Genomic DNA, 19,384 nt, shown 5'->3' on the forward strand with positions numbered 1-19,384 from the left:
TCTCATCAACTACCAGTTCAGCAGCAAACACATACGCGACCCTATCAAGGCGCATAACATCAATCCTGGGAACATGGTTCCACCGAGTCACCTTGATCATGGAGGATAGAGTGGCAAGAGCATCTGCCATCTGATTCTCATCCCGAGGTATATGATACAACTTTACTGTTGTGAAGAAAGTCAATAATCTCCTCGTGTAATCTCTGTAGGGGACCAGAGTAGGCTGGAGAGTGTTCCAATCACCATTCACTTGATTGATTACCAGAGCTGAATCTCCGAAGATGTCCAAAGTCTTGATTCTCAAATCAATGGCTTGCTCAATACCCAAGATACAGGCTTCATACTCAGCTTCATTATTGGTGCACTCGAAGGTCAGACGAGCGGTGAAAGGCATGTGGGCACCTTTCGGAGTTGTAATGACAACACCAATTCCACTTCCTCTGGCGTTGACGGCCCCATCAAACATTAAAGTCCACTTTTCGTCTGGATCAGGTCCCTCTTCAACAACTGGCTCTTCACAGTCTTTCATCTTGAGGAACATGATGTCTTCATCTGGAAAATCAAACTTCATCGGCTCATAATCTTCAACCGGCTGTTGAGCAAGATAGTCTGACAGAATACTCCCCTTGATGGCTTTCTGGGAAGTATACTGGATGTCGTACTCTGTCAATACCATTTGCCAACGAGCAACTCTTCCGGTGAGAGCTGGCTTCTCAAATATATACTTGACTGGATCCATTTTGGAGATCAGTAAGGTTGTGTGAGACAGCATGTATTGTCTCAATCGCTTCGCAGCCCATGCAAGTGCACAACATGTTTTTTCAAGCATTGAGTATCTCGACTCGCAATCTGTGAATTTCTTACTCAGGTAGTAGATGGCATGCTCTTTCCTACCTGTCTCGTCGTGTTGACCGAGAACACAACCCATGGAATTGTCCAGTACTGTCAAATACATAATCAGCGGTCTCCCTGGGACCGGAGGCACAAGGATAGGAGGATCCTGCAAATACTCTTTTATCTTCTCGAACGCCCTTTGACAATCATCATTCCACCTGATAGCCTGATCTTTTCTCAACAATTTGAATATTGGCTCACACATGGCTGTTAGGTGAGAGATGAACCTTACAATGTAGTTCAACCTCCCTAAGAAACCACGGACTTGTTTTTCTGTTCTTGGCTTAGGCATTTCCTGTATCACTTTCACTTTGACCGGATCCACCTCAATCCCTTTTCCGCTAACAACAAAACCCAGTAGTTTTCCAGATCTCACCCCAAAAGTACACTTGTTCAGATTAAGCCTCAGCTTGAATTTCCTCAAATGCTCAAACAGTTTCTGCAAATTCACCAAATGTTCTTCTTCTGTCTGAGATTTGGCAATCATATCATCAACATAAACCTCGATTTCATGATGAATCATATCATGGAACAGAGTCACCATCGTTCGCTGATATGTTGCTCCGACATTTTTCAGACCAAACGGCATCACCTTGTAGCAGAAGGTGCCCCATGGGGTTATGAATCTTGTCTTCTCCATGTCTTCTGGTGCCATCTTAATTTGATTATAGCCAGAAAAGCCATCCATGAAGGAGAATACTGAGAACTGAGCCGTGTTATCCACCAAAACGTCAATGTGAGGTAAGGGGAAATCATCTTTAGGACTAGCCCTGTTCAGATCCCGGTAGTCAACACACATCCGTACCTTTCCATCCTTCTTAGGTACCAGAATGATATTTGCAACCCATGGCGGATAATTTGTGACTACTAGAAACCCTGCATCCAACTATTTTTGCACTTCTTCCTTTATCTTGACAGCCATCTCTGGTCTTGTTCTTCTGAGCTTCTGCTTGACCGGAGGACAACCTTCTTTGAGTGGCAAGCGATGTACCACGATGTCTGTGTCAAGCCCTGGCATGTCCTGATAAGACCAAGCGAAGATGTCAACATACTCTTGCAGCAATTCAATCAACCCCTTCTTCACATTGTCTTCCAAAGCAGCCCCTATCTTGATTTCTCTCTTGGCGTCCTCGGTGCCGAGATTAATCACTTCAACAGACTCTTGATGCGGTTGAATGACCCTTTCCTCTTGTTTTAATAACCTGGTAAGTTCTTCAGGGAGTTCACAGTCTTCATCACCCTCTTCTTCAGCTTGAAAGATTGGATTTTCAAAGTCGAAGCGAGCCATAGCAGAATCGTTATCAATAGGATTCAGTGATGTGCATCTGCATGAGTGATGGTATGTGCTTATGAGTGTGAAAAAAAAAAGTGGAAGCTAAACAAAACATTGCCATTTTTTTTGAAAAATTGCAAAAATAGAAAGACAGGGAACGAAATATTTGAATGCAAAAAGACGTCCTTTATTTATGATAAAAAAATGCAAGTGTCACATAGATGAGCCCTACAATGAGTCATTACGCCCTGGCGGAACGTAAGACTTGGATATGTATGAATAAACAAAGAAAATTACTCCTCCAGACAAGTGGCTTGGACAATCTCCTCAGAAGACCAATTATTGAGAACTTCACCCAGGATCCTCAGACGCACCCAGTTATCGATGTCGCAATCACTATCCCCATCTTCATTGTTGACCGCAAAGACTAATTTGAATTCTCCTTCAACCATGTTAACGTTGGCTCCACCATGCTGGGGCATGGGATTGTTGACGACATTAGGAGCTAGTGCAAAGTTAATGGCCTTTGAATCAATGAGGTCCTGAACTACGTGCTTAAAAGCTTTGCAGTTCTCAATATTGTGGCCAGGTGCCCCAGAGTGGAAGCTACACCTAGCGTTGGCGTCATAACCCACCGGAAGCCTACCAACGGGAGGAGCCAGAGTGTGCAACTGCACAAGTTGTAGTTGTTGAAGACTAGAAAGCAACTGAGCGTACGACATTGGAAGAGTTTCGAAACGCCGGTCCATCGTCCTTGGCCTCGGTTGACAGGCGGGTCTGTTACCCGATTGTTGTGGTTGGTACTGAGCTGGTTGACGCTGTGGTTGTTGTTGTTGTAGTGGTATTGCAGCTGGAATGGTCACAGCCGCAACGTACGGTTGCTGATGATAGTTCTGAAAGTTATTCCTACGGTTATCCCTGTTCTGATAAGAAGATATGGCACTTGCATCCCCTTCTCTCCTCTTCTGTCCCTGAATGAACGGCTTCTTCACCCCTGATGAAGATCCATCTCCGCTCTGGGTCTTGTATGTCTTCAGGTAATTCTCCACCCTCTCTCCGGTAGAGACTACATCAGCAAAATTGGAGGCATTGCAACCCACCAGGCGCTCCAAATAAGGTCCTGGCAGAGTGTTCATGAACATGTTATCCATTTCCTTCTCCAACATAGGAGGTTGAACACGGGAAGCTGTTTCTCTCCAGCGTTGAGCGTATTCTCTGAAGCACTCATTGCTTTTAAGAGACAGATTTTGAAGTTGAGTTCTGTCTGGAGCCATGTCTGCATTATACTGATACTGCTTCACGAAAGCCTCAGCCAAATCCCTCCAGCAACGGATGTGGGCTCTGTCCAGCCTCATATACCATTCCAGGGATGCCCAGCTAGGCTATCCTGGAAAAAGTACATAAGCAACTTTTCGTCATCGGAGTATGCAACCATTTTACGAAAATAGGCTTGCACATGGGTCTTCGGGCAAGGGTTTCCATTGTATTTGTCAGATATCGGGACCTTGAATTTCGGTGGCACTCTCACACCTGGGACCAGCCCCAAGTCAGCAACATCTACTCCCAGAGGATTCTGTCCTTCCACTGCCTTCAACCTCTCTTCCAGTCTTCTAAACATGGGGTCCACACCATGACCCATACAAAAGTCTTCCTGCAGCAGGGGGAACTGATCGTCTTGATCATCATGAACGGGCTGTTGACCGGAGGTGACATGTAGGATTGGGATAGGCCCCGGTCCATTGGGTTCATTAGCCTCTCCAGCTGGAGGATCAGTCACCGTCTATGGTTGAGCAGGGGGATTCCTCTGTATCATCTGCCTGAGCTCTTGTTGTCCCTGAGCCACCCCTTGAACCACATCCATGAATTGATTCATGCGGATTTTCATCTCGGCGAACTCTGCCTGTAGGCTCTCCATTACTCTCTGTTGGTTCCTGCGGGTACTGTACCGGTGAATGCCTGGGTCAGCTATCCTGCTGATGGAACACCAAACAAACTGAGAACACTGTGGCAGTACCTGTTATGCAAGACATGCTAATGAATATGTAAATGCAATGACATGTTTATCAATTCCAAAGGTATTCTACCCCCTTGATTCCAGTCTCTCAATAGATAAACGATGTAAAAAAAAGACTAAGCCGTTGATGATAACCAAGAAAATTCCGACTAGAATCAAGTAGAAGATATAAACCCCACAGAAATGGATAAACATGTGTGAATGATTATGAATGCAAAATGATGTGATGCAAAATGATGTGAATGCAGTGCAGCGGCATGGGAATCAGGATCGCTGTATCTGCTTGAACATCTGTCAGGTTGCACTGTCTGGAGAGAAATTAAGTGCACACCAAACAAAGGTCATGGGATGGATCATGTTATCCTTAATATCAACCACCCATTTATGTGGATTTTGGTTTACACCTTATCAACACCCAAGTTTCATTGATATTAAGGATACCTGATCGGATCAACCATGAATCAAGGGTTTGTTGCAAGTCACGAGCATGGAGTTTAGGTTAAGAACCACCCAAAAGGAGTGTACTAAGGTTTAAACCTGCCAAACATGTTTTACAAAAGGGTCCCATAGTCATAATCCCATCTTTTGGATATTATCGGAGGAACGACTACTCGTATTCCAAAAATATTCTCAAGAGAGACTCTTATGAGTGTAGTATCGCGTAACATTCGTATCAAATCTTACACTTGAACGACTTTCGCACTACGTCCTACGAATAGGCCAAGATGGGTTTGGTAAACTAAGGTCCTCGGCTTCTAAGGTCTATATTGGAAAAAGTAATGTCTAACCACAACTTTCTTGTGTGACATTATTGATCTCAACATGACCTCCACCAAGTGAATGGGCTTGCAAGTCAACTTGCTAAGGAATAACTCCACACAAGTCGACAAGACTATGCCATTCTCCTATCCTAAGTGCACTCGAGTTCGGGTATAGAACTCATCTCACAAAGATCACCAAGCAGCCATAGCCAGCCAACAGATACATCAATGATATGTACACAATGCAATAAGGTAAAGCAGGTAAATAACTGTACAAAAGCATGAACAACCAATAAACAAACAAACTACAAAAGTTAGGAGGGACTCGCTTAGGGAAATCGGATCCCCAACAGAGTCGTTAGCTGTAGCAACCTGAAAAATACAGTGTGCGAAAAAAACAACCGGCGAAAGAAAATGACAGAAGAGTCGCCACCGTGCGTTATATATCCCAAAGGAGGGAAAGGAAACGCTCGAAGTAAACCTGAAAAAGGGAAAGGAAAAGACAAGGTCTCGCAACCAAATCTTGGGTTCGGGAGTCGATTATGCGAAGGGAAGGTATTATCACCCCTACGCATCCGTAGTACTCCACGGGATCCACTTTTGTAGTTCTTGTCTAAAGGGTGTGAGTTTATCTTGTGTTGTTTACTAAAAAAGGGGTTAAATGAAAATGACTCGCGCGGATGTCGCATCCACTGCATACGTATCTCATCTGAATATGAGAATCAGAGTCTTCGTAGCTCGGCTGACCTATGGGTTGGGGGATGTGTGCTCGCTAAGATATCGCGTCTTATGCCTACGTATATCATATGGAATGAGAATCAGAGCAAGTCGTAGTTCGGCTAACTACGGGGTTATGGATTGGGTTTTGGACGAACGATGTTACTACGCAATCTACCAGATGCTCGACCTTTGGAGACTTACTCACCTGTAGTAGAATGAGTAAACGTGTGTTTAGGAGAAGAAAAATCAATGAAGGGTTAGGGTTTGGGATGCTCATGCAAAAAGGGAAATCCTGGACGAAGGAACCTGCATAAAGTAAACACACAAAAACATTGCCTCCTATCGAGGTCTTCCAGCTAGGAAAGCAGTCAAATGCGGGAAAAATGTAAAAGTACCACGCGGATAAAGATCCGAAGTAACAACAATTAGAGGAATGGGAAACCCAGGGATCCTTCCCAGCTAAACACCATCAAAGAAAGTGAGTGAGTACAGGTAATCGGAATGAAACCTCCAGGCGGTATCCCACAAATAAAGTGGAAAACCATGCAAGTTATCCCTGCAAAAGTCATGTGAGCCCTCACAAAAACTCAACAAACAGGTTAGAGACAAAAAAAAAGGGTAATCAAGGGTTGCCCCCAAATCAAAATGTAACCACATGAATCATGCCATTAAAATTCACAAAAAGGACATGCATCAAAAGGGTATCAAATTCACCCATAATACCTCAAACATTCAGAGTATTCAAATTCAAAGCTCAAAGGTAATGGGAATAAGGGCAAACCTGATTGGAGAGCTTGATTGAAATTGAGTTGCACCCGTGAGGTTTACAAAACAATCTTTAGGGTTTATGTGAGGCAGAGGTGATTATGTACAGTTGAGTTCCCTTCAGGGTTTGGAGGCTGCTCTGAACTCTATTAGCTCTTCTCTCACTATCTTTTTCCAGCCAGGGTAATAGGAATAGAATGGCCTTTTGTTTCATGAAACTCTGAATTTATAACCTGATTTTTGTGGACTTGTGGGCTTAAATGAGAGAGGTCCAAGTCCAAGATTTTTTCTTTTATTTATTTATTTATTTATTTGTTTATATTTATTTTTTAATTTATTATTATTTTATTTTTTTCGTTTTTCCGTTTTTTTTCGTTTTTTTTTCAAAACACGTGGGCTTCGCCTAGCGAGCATGACAGCTCATGAACAAACCTTTGCTCCTTCAAGATTAACATTTTGACTGACGAATAGACCCCTGTTGGAAGTAACTCAAGTCTTTCCCTTGTGTTGACTAATCATCTAAATAGAGCCCACAAAGTGTCCTGGATGATGTTCAAGCTTCTTGGATCCGATTCCGATTGCCATGATGAAATGCAAATGCTAAACGACCTAAAAATGAATGCATGCATGAGGTGTAAAGTGTATGCTTCCAGAAAAAATGAAGGGTAAATTTTTGGGTATTACAGCAAGCTCTACTTTCCTCCCACTGATTCCTTTGGAAATAAAATCCTTTTCTAGGAAAACTCCAGTTCGAGCGACAAACACTTCGCCCTCTGAAGGATTGTAGAAGTAATACCCTCTTGTTTCTTTAGGATACCCCACAAATAAGCATTTTTCAGATTTGGGCTCAAGCTTAGTTGAAATTTGTCGTTTCACATAAACTTCACAACCCCAAATCTTCATGTAAGACCTATGTGGTTTCTTACCACTCCATATCTCATATGGTGTCTTCTCAACCTTTTTGGATGGAACACGGTTAAGTGTGTAAGCTGCTGTCAGTAGTGCATGTCCCCAAAAGGAGTTTGGAAGATCGGCGTGACTCATCATGGATCGGACCATGTCTAACAGGGTTCGATTTCTTCTCTCAGATACACCATTCCATTGGGGTGTTCCAGGAGGAGTAAGTTGGGATAGGATCCCACACTCTTTCAGATGGTCATCAAACTCTAGGCTTAAATATTCACCACCTCGATCTGATCGACGAGTTTTAATATTCTTACCTAGTTGGTTTTGTACTTCATTCTTGAATTCCTTGAACTTTTCAAAAGACTCTGATTTGTGTTTCATTAAATACACATAACCATATCTACTGAAATCATCAGTAAATGTGATGAAGTACTGAAAACCTCCTCTGGCTGGTATGTTCAGTGGTCCACATACATCAGTATGTATGAGGGCCAAAAGATCATTAGCTCTTTCACCTTTTCCTGTGAATGGAGACTTTGTCATCTTTCCAATTAAACAAGATCTGCATGTCTCATATGATTCATAATCAAAAGAGTCCAAGAGTCCATCTTTATGGAGTTTGGAAATGCGTTTCTCATTTATGTGGCCTAATCGACAATGCCAAAGGTAAGTTGGATTTAACTCATTAGGTTTCATCCTTTTAGTATTAATGTTATAAATAAACATTTCAAGATCAAGGACATATAGTCCATTGTTCATTTGTGCAGTAGCATAGAATATATCATTCAAATAAATTGAGCAACAATTGTTCTTTATTATAAATGAAAAACCAAACTTGTCCAAACAAGAAACGGAAATAATATTCCTGCTAATTGCAGGTACATAATAACAGTTCTTTAACTGAATTATTAAACCACTAGGTAAAGTCAATACATAAGTTCCTACGGCTAAAGCAGCAACCTTTGCTCCATTGCCAACTCGTAGGTCGACTTCACCTTTTGCCGAATCTCTACTCCTTTTTAGTCCCTGCACATTTGTACAAATGTGAGAACCGCATCCAGTATCTAATACCCATGATGCAGAAGTAGATAAGTTAATTTCAATAACAAAAATACCTGAAGTTGAAGTCTCTACTCCATTCTTATCTTCCAGGTACTTTGGGCAGTTTCTCTTCCAGTGTTCGGTCTTACCGCAATGGAAGCAGGTGCCTTCTTTTGCTATGCCTCCACTAGGCTTTAAAGCAGCAACGGTGGGTTTGGGTTTGGAAACTTCCTTGCCTTTCCCTTTATCACCCTGCTTGGTGGGCCTTTTGTTCTGTCTCTTTCCATTTCTGATCATCAGAATGGACTTCCCTTTTGACTTCAGATTCTGCTCAGCAGTTCTTAACATGGCGAGCAGTTCAGGAAGAGATTTGTCCATATCATTCATATTGAAATTTAGGACAAATTGACTGAATCTATCTGGCAACGATTGCAAGATCAAATCAGTCACAAGTTCCTTTCCGAGGGGAAAACCGAATCTCTCAAGGTTCTCCACATACCCAATCATCTTGAGCACATGGGGACCTACAGGGGCTCCCTCAGCTAACTTGCCTTGAAAAAGGGCTTTTGAAACTTCATACCTCTCATGCCTTGCTTGCTATTGATAGAGCATCTTCAGGTGTTCGATCATATCGAACGCTGCCATGTTCTCATGTTGCTTTTGCAATTCTGAGTTCATGGTAGCTAGCATGAGACAAAAAGTTTCATTGGCATCATCGACATGCTTCTTATAAGCATCTCTTTCTGCCTTAGGTGCAGAACTAGGAGGTTCCTCTTCAGGAACAGGTTTCTCCAAGACATACAGCTTTTTATCATGTTTGAGGACAATCCTCAGGTTTCGGTGCCAATCCAGAAAATTTGTCCCAGATAATTTTTCTTTGTCAAGGATTGATCGCAAGATGTTGTTAGAGGTGTTTGTTGTCATGGTAATCTACATAAGAATTAATGAAAATATAAGTATCATTGACATATTTTATTAGGCCTTTAATTAAATATGCTCCCACTATTTTACTCAAAACAAATGACCCTCGTCATTTGATTCGGAAAATCCCGTTGGAAGATTTTCTAGTGGGTCGAGATCCATATTTCACTTCGTTCTAAGTCCGCGTAGGCGGATTACACAAAACTAGGTTATTTAGGTAGGAACTCCTTCCAATTGTATCTAATATAACTCTCGAATATTTTAGTTGGGTGAATAACTCCTTATTCCAATCCATCACATGGATAATTCCCAACTCTTGCTTCTAAACATATATAATCTTATTATAATTTGTTTAGTCAAGTTTGACCCATTGTTTTAACAATTGGATATTACAATTATCCCATCGCACCTTACTAATATAGAACATGCACCTCGCGTAGGCGAAACCTACATTATCCGATACTAGTCTTGATGAGTGTTAAAACTTGGAAAGCATAAACTTAATATTTAATTTGAGGGAATTTGCAATTATTCTGATCTCACCGGCTTATTTATCATATAAATCGTCTCTCACATGCATCAACATACATTCACATGCATCAACATACATATATAATGAAACAGTTATGGCCCCTAGCGCAATTGTTCTCCCAAGCCAATGAGAGAACCTAAGCTAACCTAATAACGATCTAAGCTTCTCCAAGCAAGATCTTCAAGGTTGTCCTCCTTTGGCACTGACTTCTTTGCTTTATTCACAACATTACTTTACATAAAGAAACTCGTTTTACATACGAGGGAGTGAGATGAGAAAAGAAGTTACATTGAGAGATTAAAAGAGAGGCACGACACACAGGTCGTATTTTAAAACCCAAAACAAAATAAAGGAAAACTAAGGCCATAACCGATCACCACAAAATAATAAACACATTATTATTATTATCAATTTTAATTCTTTTAATCAATTAAAACCAAATTAAATCTCGACGATCGATCACATTACGCAGAGTTAGCCGAACGGGTGAATTTTGCCTTACGTTAACCGGTTAACCAAATGCGTTAACCGGTTAACACTGTTGGAAATTTGTCCAAATTTGCTTTCTATCTTGCGTTAACCGGTTAACTAAATGCGTTAACCGGTTAACATTGTTTGAAAAACTTAAAAGGTTGTATTTCGTATTGCGTTAACCGGTTAACTAAATGCGTTAACCGGTTAACACTGTTTGAAAAACTTAAAAGGTTGTATTTCGTATTGCGTTAACCGGTTAACCCTATGCGTTAACCGGTTAACACTATTTGAAAAATAGTTAGAAAGTTGTATTCTGTTTCGCGTTAACCGGTTAACCATATGCATTAACCGGTTAACACTGTTCGAAAAAGTGTTTAGAAAGCACAACTCTTGTGCAGTTACAACCCCAATCGCATAACTCTCTGACAACACAACCCTTGTGCCGTCACTAACCCTAATGCACCAATTTCAGACCGTCAAACACATCTCGATTGTTGATTCAGTATGATTGATCAACACATCATTGCTTCACCATACTAATGTCAGATCAAGAAGAAAACGACCATTGATCGCTCAAAGGAAAACAACCATTGAGTGTTTGAATGAACGAAACAAGAACACTATATCATATATAATGTATTTTGCATCAGGATTACTTATATCATATATATAACTTGATCGATCTCAATTTAATCTTTGATTCATTCTGTCTTTAATCGTATTAATACAGAAAATAAACAATTATCAGATTCATGCTTTCGTAAGTGGCTCCGATACCACTGAAGGAGAATTGCGATCCAAAACGCAGCGGAATTTAAAATTTCTCCTTTAATGATCCTTACGAATGGGCATGATCAGTGATAGAATCGTTACCTCTTGTGGCGATCACAAACCTTGAACGATGACAACGCCTCTACTCAGTCCACACGAACGGATTCCTTCAATCTCAGTGCTAGCTGCTACGAATGAAGGCTTTGAGTGAGAGAGAGAGAAACGAAATGCTAGAGTGACAATGCTTCTATCCAAGGGTTCTATTTATAGAACCACTTGTGTGGGCTTTAAGCTAAAAAGCCCACTTAAGTGTATTTTGGCCCATATCTTATAATATGCCCAAAATCACTTAAGCGTGTGGACCTTACCACTTAAGTGCACCATACCTTACGGTGTTCCTTAGTTACTCTATCTCTCATCAATCCGTCCTTTGTGTGTGACCCTGTAGGTTTTCGCGACGTTGGCAATTATATTAAATCACGCATTTAACATAATAAACAGTGAGCGGTATCTAGCAACACATCACTGCTACCCAAGTCACAAAAATGTTATGTGATCTAACAAATCCTTCTGTGATAATAATTATGTGTTTAATTACCCTTTTGCCCTTATGTCTATATTGAACACAAGGCATAGACCGTGTCATCCTTGTCCAGTTCAATATTGGGCCCATAGACATTTATCCTGTTACGCAGGATGGGCAAATTCCATCTAGGTCACTCAGGTCCCTTAGCATGCTTTGTGGAGTACCCATCAACTGTCTTTATGGTTATCCAGTTACGGACAATGTTGGATCAACAATAAAGCACTCGACTCTACATCTAGGGTCCATAGTGGTTTCAGGTCGAAGAGTGGTATACACCATTATCACCATGAGAATAACTTATGACACTTTGCATAACTTTCTATATAGTATTCTCATAGCAGGTCAATCCAGTATAAATATTACTCTTAATATTCATACCTATGTTTGAGACTTGATAACTCCTTATCCATGATCCATGAGATGTGATCATCAGTCTATAAACATAATAATCTCCATGCTTTAATGTTATCCCACTTCACAATAAAGCTCGACTACGGATACTTTAAGAATAGTGTCCTTATGTTTAATGTGCTCTCATGATTAAGTCACACTTGATACATTAAACGGACTATCTATTCCAGGGACTTTATTAAACAAACATAATAAATAAAAAGCCTTTTATTATTAATAAATAATTCGATACAAGTACCAAAAGTATTGGTCTCTAGGGCTTACACCAACATTATGAACTTAGTCAAACACATTATATTGAGAAAATGTTAGATAAGTTCAAACACCTGAACTTTAAGGAAGTAAACATTCCATTTGATCCTAGTGTCAAACTTCAAAAGAACAATGAAAGAATTGTAGCCCAATTGGAATATGCAAGTGCAATTGGATATTAATGAAGTTTTATATCGAGGATATGTATCTTAAGAAATAGATACAAAATAAATTTCACATATATTAATTTCGAGATGGTATCGTCTCAAAGTGAGAGTTGGAGTTTCTCTCATGAAAAATTTACGAAAACAGGAAAAGCACATGGCCATAAAGAGTGCTAGGCGAGAGATGTAGGTGAAGAACCATCAAAAAGTGTGTGTAAGGTAACACCGGTATAATCACAAGGGATAATGGTTCAAAGCATTACTACCTAACATTCCGATTAGACTTTGGGTTGTCCATACTAAGGTTAAGTTCAAATCGAAAGATACTTAATTGTATTAACATTCTTTATTTCTCTTTTCTGGAATTAGTCTTGTCATTATTAGAACAAGAGGGAATTTTTGAATTTATGAACAATAAATGTTCATGGGTGTGTTCCAAATGACAAGAAAAGTGGAAGTGAGTAAATGCCAATAAATGCTTGGGAAATAGTCTCACATAGGAAGTGGAACTCATATTAAAAGTCTTTATAAAGAGTTATATTCATTAACTCAACAAAAATGACAAAAGAGGATATAGTTCCATGTGGACAAGTGTGGTGGTCCCAAGCATTATGCTACTTGTCTCCTCCATGCACCCCCTCGCCAATGTCACCACTGGTGACACCTGCTCCAGGACCGGGTCCGAGGGCGTGGACGTAGAGGCGCTAATGGAGAATTGTAGGAGGAACTTGAGCACTTAGGCATGCTACATCTGAGCAATCAGGCTACTCACGACATTATACGACGATGCTAGCGGCGCTCTGGTGGCCGACGAAGGCCGACATATGGTAAATGGTTGTTTATCTTGTTTTGATCATTGCTTAAGTTTGATTTTTGAATTCAAAAGTAAGCAACACTTCGTGAAGTGTTGCTGAATAAAAACATGCAACTATTGGAAAACTTTGCTATAGGCGAAACAACACAACTATTGGTAAAAGTGTTGCTGAAAAGATGTTGTTTCATCAAGGGTCGCAACATTGTGAAACAACACTGTAAGACCCCAATTTTGTCCCTAAGATCCCTCATGGCATCATATCATATCATTGCATTGCCTCAAGGATCATTGGACACCTTGCTTCCTTCCCTGTGGGTGGGTCATCTTTTTGAGAGTGCTTCTTGATCACCAAGCATGTTTGCATTTGTATATCATTGTTTTCCTTTTTATCACTAACCAAAAGTACAAAAATATGTCATTAACCCTTGTTACTTGCAGATGAAGTATTAACAGGTCAAGGCAATCAAAGGCATTCATTGAGCAATAGATGGTGGTCATTCTTGAGATTTAGACCCCACAATCATTCACAAGAGTTCATATGAGTTATGATGTCATCTTGAAGCAAAATCCCAAGTGGTAGAGGCTTGAATCTCATCAGAACATTTTCAAGTCATCTGAAGACCTAGAAAGTCAACTGCAAAGTCAACTGTGGATTTGGAAGTGGGAAGTGATTAGAAATACTTCATTCATGTTCAAACAAGTCTCATTTGACATTTCAAACACTCACATTGAAGAATTTGAGGTCCAGTCAAGAATTTCCAAAAATAGCAAGTGACCTATAATTTGAACTTTCCGAAAATGGAAAGATTTTGGACCAACTTCAACTCAATATTACATCATCAAGAAAGCTTCAAAAGAAATTTTGTTGAACATGAAAGTTGTAGATCTTTCTCTCCCATTTCCAAAATGTCCAAGATCATGAATTTCTAATGTGTGGTTGAGGAGATATGATCAAATCATGGCAAAGTGTGCTTGAAGATTCAAATGGGCATAACTTTTCAACCAAAGCTCCAAAATGAGTGGTTCTTTTTGCTATATTCTCCTCATGACTTGTAGTTTCTTAACATCTGATTACATGGCTTGAATTCCATTTGCATTATCATGTGTTCATTCATAAAGATTTTCAAAAGAAATTTCACAACACCATTTTGGTGAATCATATGCATACAAAACCAATTCCAAAGGGTGCATGAACTCATTTTAAGTGATTTTGGGCCTTGTTCTGGCACTGTTCACGCATGCATGAAGTGCATGAGGTGAAAAACCATTTTTGTACATACACCTCATAAGTTGCTAATCTCCATTTCATTTGGCTTAAACAGGTTTTAAACATAATTAGCATAGCATATATAAGGTTAAACATAACTGCATTTGCCATGAGCATTCATTTTCAGATCTGAATCTCAAAATTCTCCAAACTTTTCTCTCAATTTTTTTTGCAATTTCTTCACACAAGAACCTTTCCTGTTGGTTGATTCATGATCATGAAGCATTGATAAGCAAAATTGGACGTGGAATTGAGAGAAATCGTGCCAAATTTGAACATACTCGAAGCTTGAAGCATCCATGATGATTTCAAAATCTGCTGGATTCATGTGCAGTTGAGCTTCAAATTCATCATCAATCAACTCCATAAGCATTATAAAGAAGATTTGGAGCATTGGCTGAGCTTGTAGCGCGAGATTCCAACTTCTGCTCTTCAAGAGGTCATGATTCGATCTCTTTAATTCTCAAATTTATTGTGATATTTGTGTAGATCTAGGTTTGCTGGTAATTCTGAGCTTTGAATCGTGTGATTTGGTGCTGTTTTGAGCTAGATATGCATGATTGAAAGTTTGATGTTGAATTTTATTTTCTTCGATCCGAGCTTGTTTTGATGTTTTTGCATGAATTGTTTATGGATCTTGCATGTACATGACATGATGATTCGAATGCTGTGCTTGATTGTGATTTCTGGACATTTTTTTTATTTTCTGGAAAATTCAGATGAAGATCATCATGATCTTCATCTTCAACCTATGAACTTCACCATTTCCAGAATTTGCTACGAAATTGCTTTGATTTTGCTACGAAACTTTGAATTAGCTACGAATTTTTTGGCGCGCTAGGGTTTAGGTCTAAACGGTGCCGTTTTGATTGAGGCGCCACTTTTGAGCTCGCACTAGCTTCGATCCTTGGCTGAGGCATTTTTCAAAATGTTATTTCATGTTTCTCCTATTTTCACATGCTATCACCATTTTCATTTTTTATTTTTCCATCAACTTCAAAAAATCATATAAAATAGAAAAATGCATCAATTTCACTCCAATTTTTTGCACAATACTCCTTATTCTGTCTAGTTTTTTATGAGTATGATTTTGCAAGTTGTGCTTGGCTGGAGTTTATTTGGTGTTAGGTTATGCGAGCATGTATGCATTTTTGACCTTGCCTTGCTTATCTCATTGTGAAATGCTTGTTTCTTATCCAATGCACCTAAAATTTTGCATGATGAAACTAGACACATTGCTTGACATCTTGGTTTTGGTTTGGTATTTTTCCTATGCACCATTTCTGTTTTATGCTTGTGCTAACTTGGTGTGACAATTTGTGTCACACCTTTGAATGTTCAACTTGTGCCATATGATTTCTATACCAAATGATCTCTGATTCCTCTGATTTTTTGTATGTTGATCATGTTAGATGTCTTGAATGTGCATGAATTTTCCAGATTTATTTGAATCGTTTCTGTTTTGATTTGAATTTTTCATTCATGTTGATCACATATGAGCTTTAAAATTTCCTTGAACTTCACTTGATCATGAAATGCTTTTGGTGATTGATTTTGATGTGAGCCTTTTTAGGACTTGTCAATAAGTGTTTGAAGTTGCTTCATGTCAAATTGCATCCCCTGTTTTAAATTTTTTTCTCCATCTTTGACCTAGTGGTTTGTTGCTTACATTTGAGCTTTGATTTCAGGTTAAGCATTCAAGTTCCATAATTGGTGATACTCCATGATGTGAATATTGATGTTTGCTTGTGATTACTAACATTGTGTGTTTTGTAGGTTGATGCTCACTCATTTGTGTTTGCTTTATGGTTTACACACATTGCACATTGAGATCATCTGTTGCTTATTGATTGTTATTTGTTTGTCTGAGTATTGTGCTGATTTGCTTAGTTGTTTCCACAGGTACCTAAGTTGCTTTAAGTTCATTTGAACTTTGCTTTTGCTTGGTTGCTTAACCACTTAGGTATGATCTCTCATCTTCATGTAGTCTGGAAGACCTACTGTTATTGGTAGGCACCTGTCTGAAGCCCTCCTTAAGAGGCAATGCTTGTGATTATTTAATTTTGTGCCAAGCAGGTAAAGTCCTCTTATGAGGCAATTGGCAGATAAAAGAGATGTGTAATCCATCTCCTGCTACTCAGTGTGTCATTCACCTTGCTCACACCATGTGTTGATGCATGGTGAATAATAACCCAAGATCTTATAGAGTCCATTTGTGGAGAAGAGTTCCAACTTTCTGAACTCCCACACTTTCCATTGATCAAAGCTCTCCCTGACCAGGTATAAGAGCTATGAGGCACACCCCTCATCTCCTTTTCATCTGCTTCACCCTAACTCTCAATGTTAGGGTTAAGAGCTCAAAATACCCCATTCCAGTTGGCTGTAAAGCTTAACCTTGCTTGAGCCCAATTGATTGTGTATAGTGTGTGCTAATTGACTTGTTTGTTTGATTACTTGATTCATCTGTGCATATTTGCTTATGTGTGCCTTGGTGCATGTATCATCATTACTTGTATATCATTTCATAATCATTGTTCATTACTTTGCAACATTTGGTTGTCCATGGAGGAGACAAGCATAAGTCCATTGATTGGCAGTTTATTTCCTATGATATGGTAGGAGACTAGTATAAGTCCATTGATTGGCATCTGGTATCCATGTTTCTCTTTGTTTTAGGAGACTAGTATAAGTCCATTGATTGGCATCTGGTATCCATGTTTCTCTTTGTTTTAGGAGACTAGTATAAGTCCATTGATTGGCATCTGGTATCCATGTTTGCTCTTGGCTTTAGGAGATTGGAATAAGTCCATTGATTGGCATCCGATATCCATTTTGTTTTGTGAGATTGGAATAAGTCCATTGATTGGCATCCGATATCCATTTACTTTATCCATCTTGTTATTTGCTTATTGCATTGTTGCCTATTCCAAAGGAATCACTTGAATCATCTACATATGATCTCAAGAGGTGAATATCTAAGAAGTTTTACTTCCTCGCCCTCCCACCTTTTTGTTTCTTTATACCTCCATGTGCATGTTAACCCAAAGCTTGAAAACTATTGTGCAAATATTTTCACTTGTTTTCAGATTAGAAACCTAGGCCTTAGGCCTTTGATTTTTCAAACTTCACTTTCATAATACTTCTTTTGAATTGAATTCTAATCATACCTTGACCACTTTTGTGAATAATCCTAATTGATTAATTTCACTCACTCAATTGTTTTGTGGCTTTTTCCATTCTTGATAAGTTTTCATACATTAGCCATAGGTTTGATTTATCCTAGTTGGTTGATGTTAATCTCACCTTCTATCCTTAGTGATTGAATTGTAAGACTTCCTTGCTTATTATAGGGTTAACCCCTCACTAGCAAGTTGAAGCTTTTCTCACATGGTGGACTTGTTGTTTGTATAAGGTTGAGTTTTCTCCCGTGGATAATGAAAGACCTTAGGGCTTTTGTTTTAAAATCAGTCCACTCATATTTTGGAAATCTTTTAGCCGAACTATGGCGTTTTGATCCTTACCTTCCATGGAAAGGTACGTAGGCAACGGGTTCATCCATTCAAACACAAAAATAATAACTCGTATATTCTTTTCTCATCCCTTCAATCCATGTTTGCACAATAAATATTTCATAAACAAATAACATTTCGTACAACAAGTTGTGAAAAGGGCTCCCGAGGAGTACCTAGGACGTTTTGGGTGCCTAACACCTTCCCATTGCGTAATTAACCCCTTACCCAGATCTCTGATCTTTTCATTAGTTTTCTATGTGTAAAACTTCTTAGGCTTTTGTTCTCTTTTTAGCCATTCCTTTGGATAAATAAAAGTGCGGTGGCGACTCGATTCTTTGTATGCTTTGCTTTTGATTTAGTCAATAAATCATAGAGTGACGAATACACCGCTACAGAAAAGTGGCGACTCTGCTGGGGATAAGATGCTCCTTGGTGGTTCTGCCTACTTTTCACCCTTGTTGTATGATATTGTTTATTTGTTATATGACATATTTTTGTACAATTTGGGATTACTGTATTGATTGTAATGCTTGATTTGCTTGATATACAATTGTTGTTTGCTTGGTGGTCTCTGTGAGATGAGTTCTATACCCGAACTCGAGTGCACCTTAGGATAGGAGAATGGCATAGTCTCGTCGACTTGTGTGGAGTATTCCTTAGCAAGTTGACTTGCGAGTCCATTCACTTGGTGGAGGTCATGTTGGATTAATAATGTCACACAAGTTATTTATGGTTAGGCATTATTCTTTCAATCATGTGCCTTAGAAGCCAAGGACCTTAGTTTACCAAGCCCATCTTGGCCTATTTTTAGGACGTAGTGCGGAAGTCGTTCAGATGTAAGATCTGATGCGATTGTTACGCGATACTACACTCATAAGAGTCTCTCTTGAGAATATTTTTGGAATACGAGTATTCGTTCCTCCGATAATATTCGAAAGATGGGATGATGACTATGGGAACCTCTGGTAGAACATGTTCGGCAGGTTTAAACCCTAGTACACTCCCTTTGGGTGGTTCTTAACCAAGACTCCATGCTCGTGACTCTCAACAAACCCGTGATTCATGGTCGAGTCGTTCAGACATCCTTAATATCAATGGAACTTGGGTGTTGATAAGGTGAAAACCATAATCCACCAAAATGGATGATTGATATTAAGGATGATTGAGCCAGTTCATGTATCGTTAATATCAATGGAACTTGGGTGTTGATAAGGTGAAAACCATAATCCACCAAAATGGATGATTGATATTAAAGATACTATGAGCTTTCCCATGACCTTTGTCTGGTGTGATTTGCTTGATCCTT

This window comes from Lathyrus oleraceus, chromosome 1 (genome assembly GCF_024323335.1).
Source record: "Lathyrus oleraceus cultivar Zhongwan6 chromosome 1, CAAS_Psat_ZW6_1.0, whole genome shotgun sequence".
NCBI lineage: Eukaryota > Viridiplantae > Streptophyta > Magnoliopsida > Fabales > Fabaceae > Lathyrus > Lathyrus oleraceus.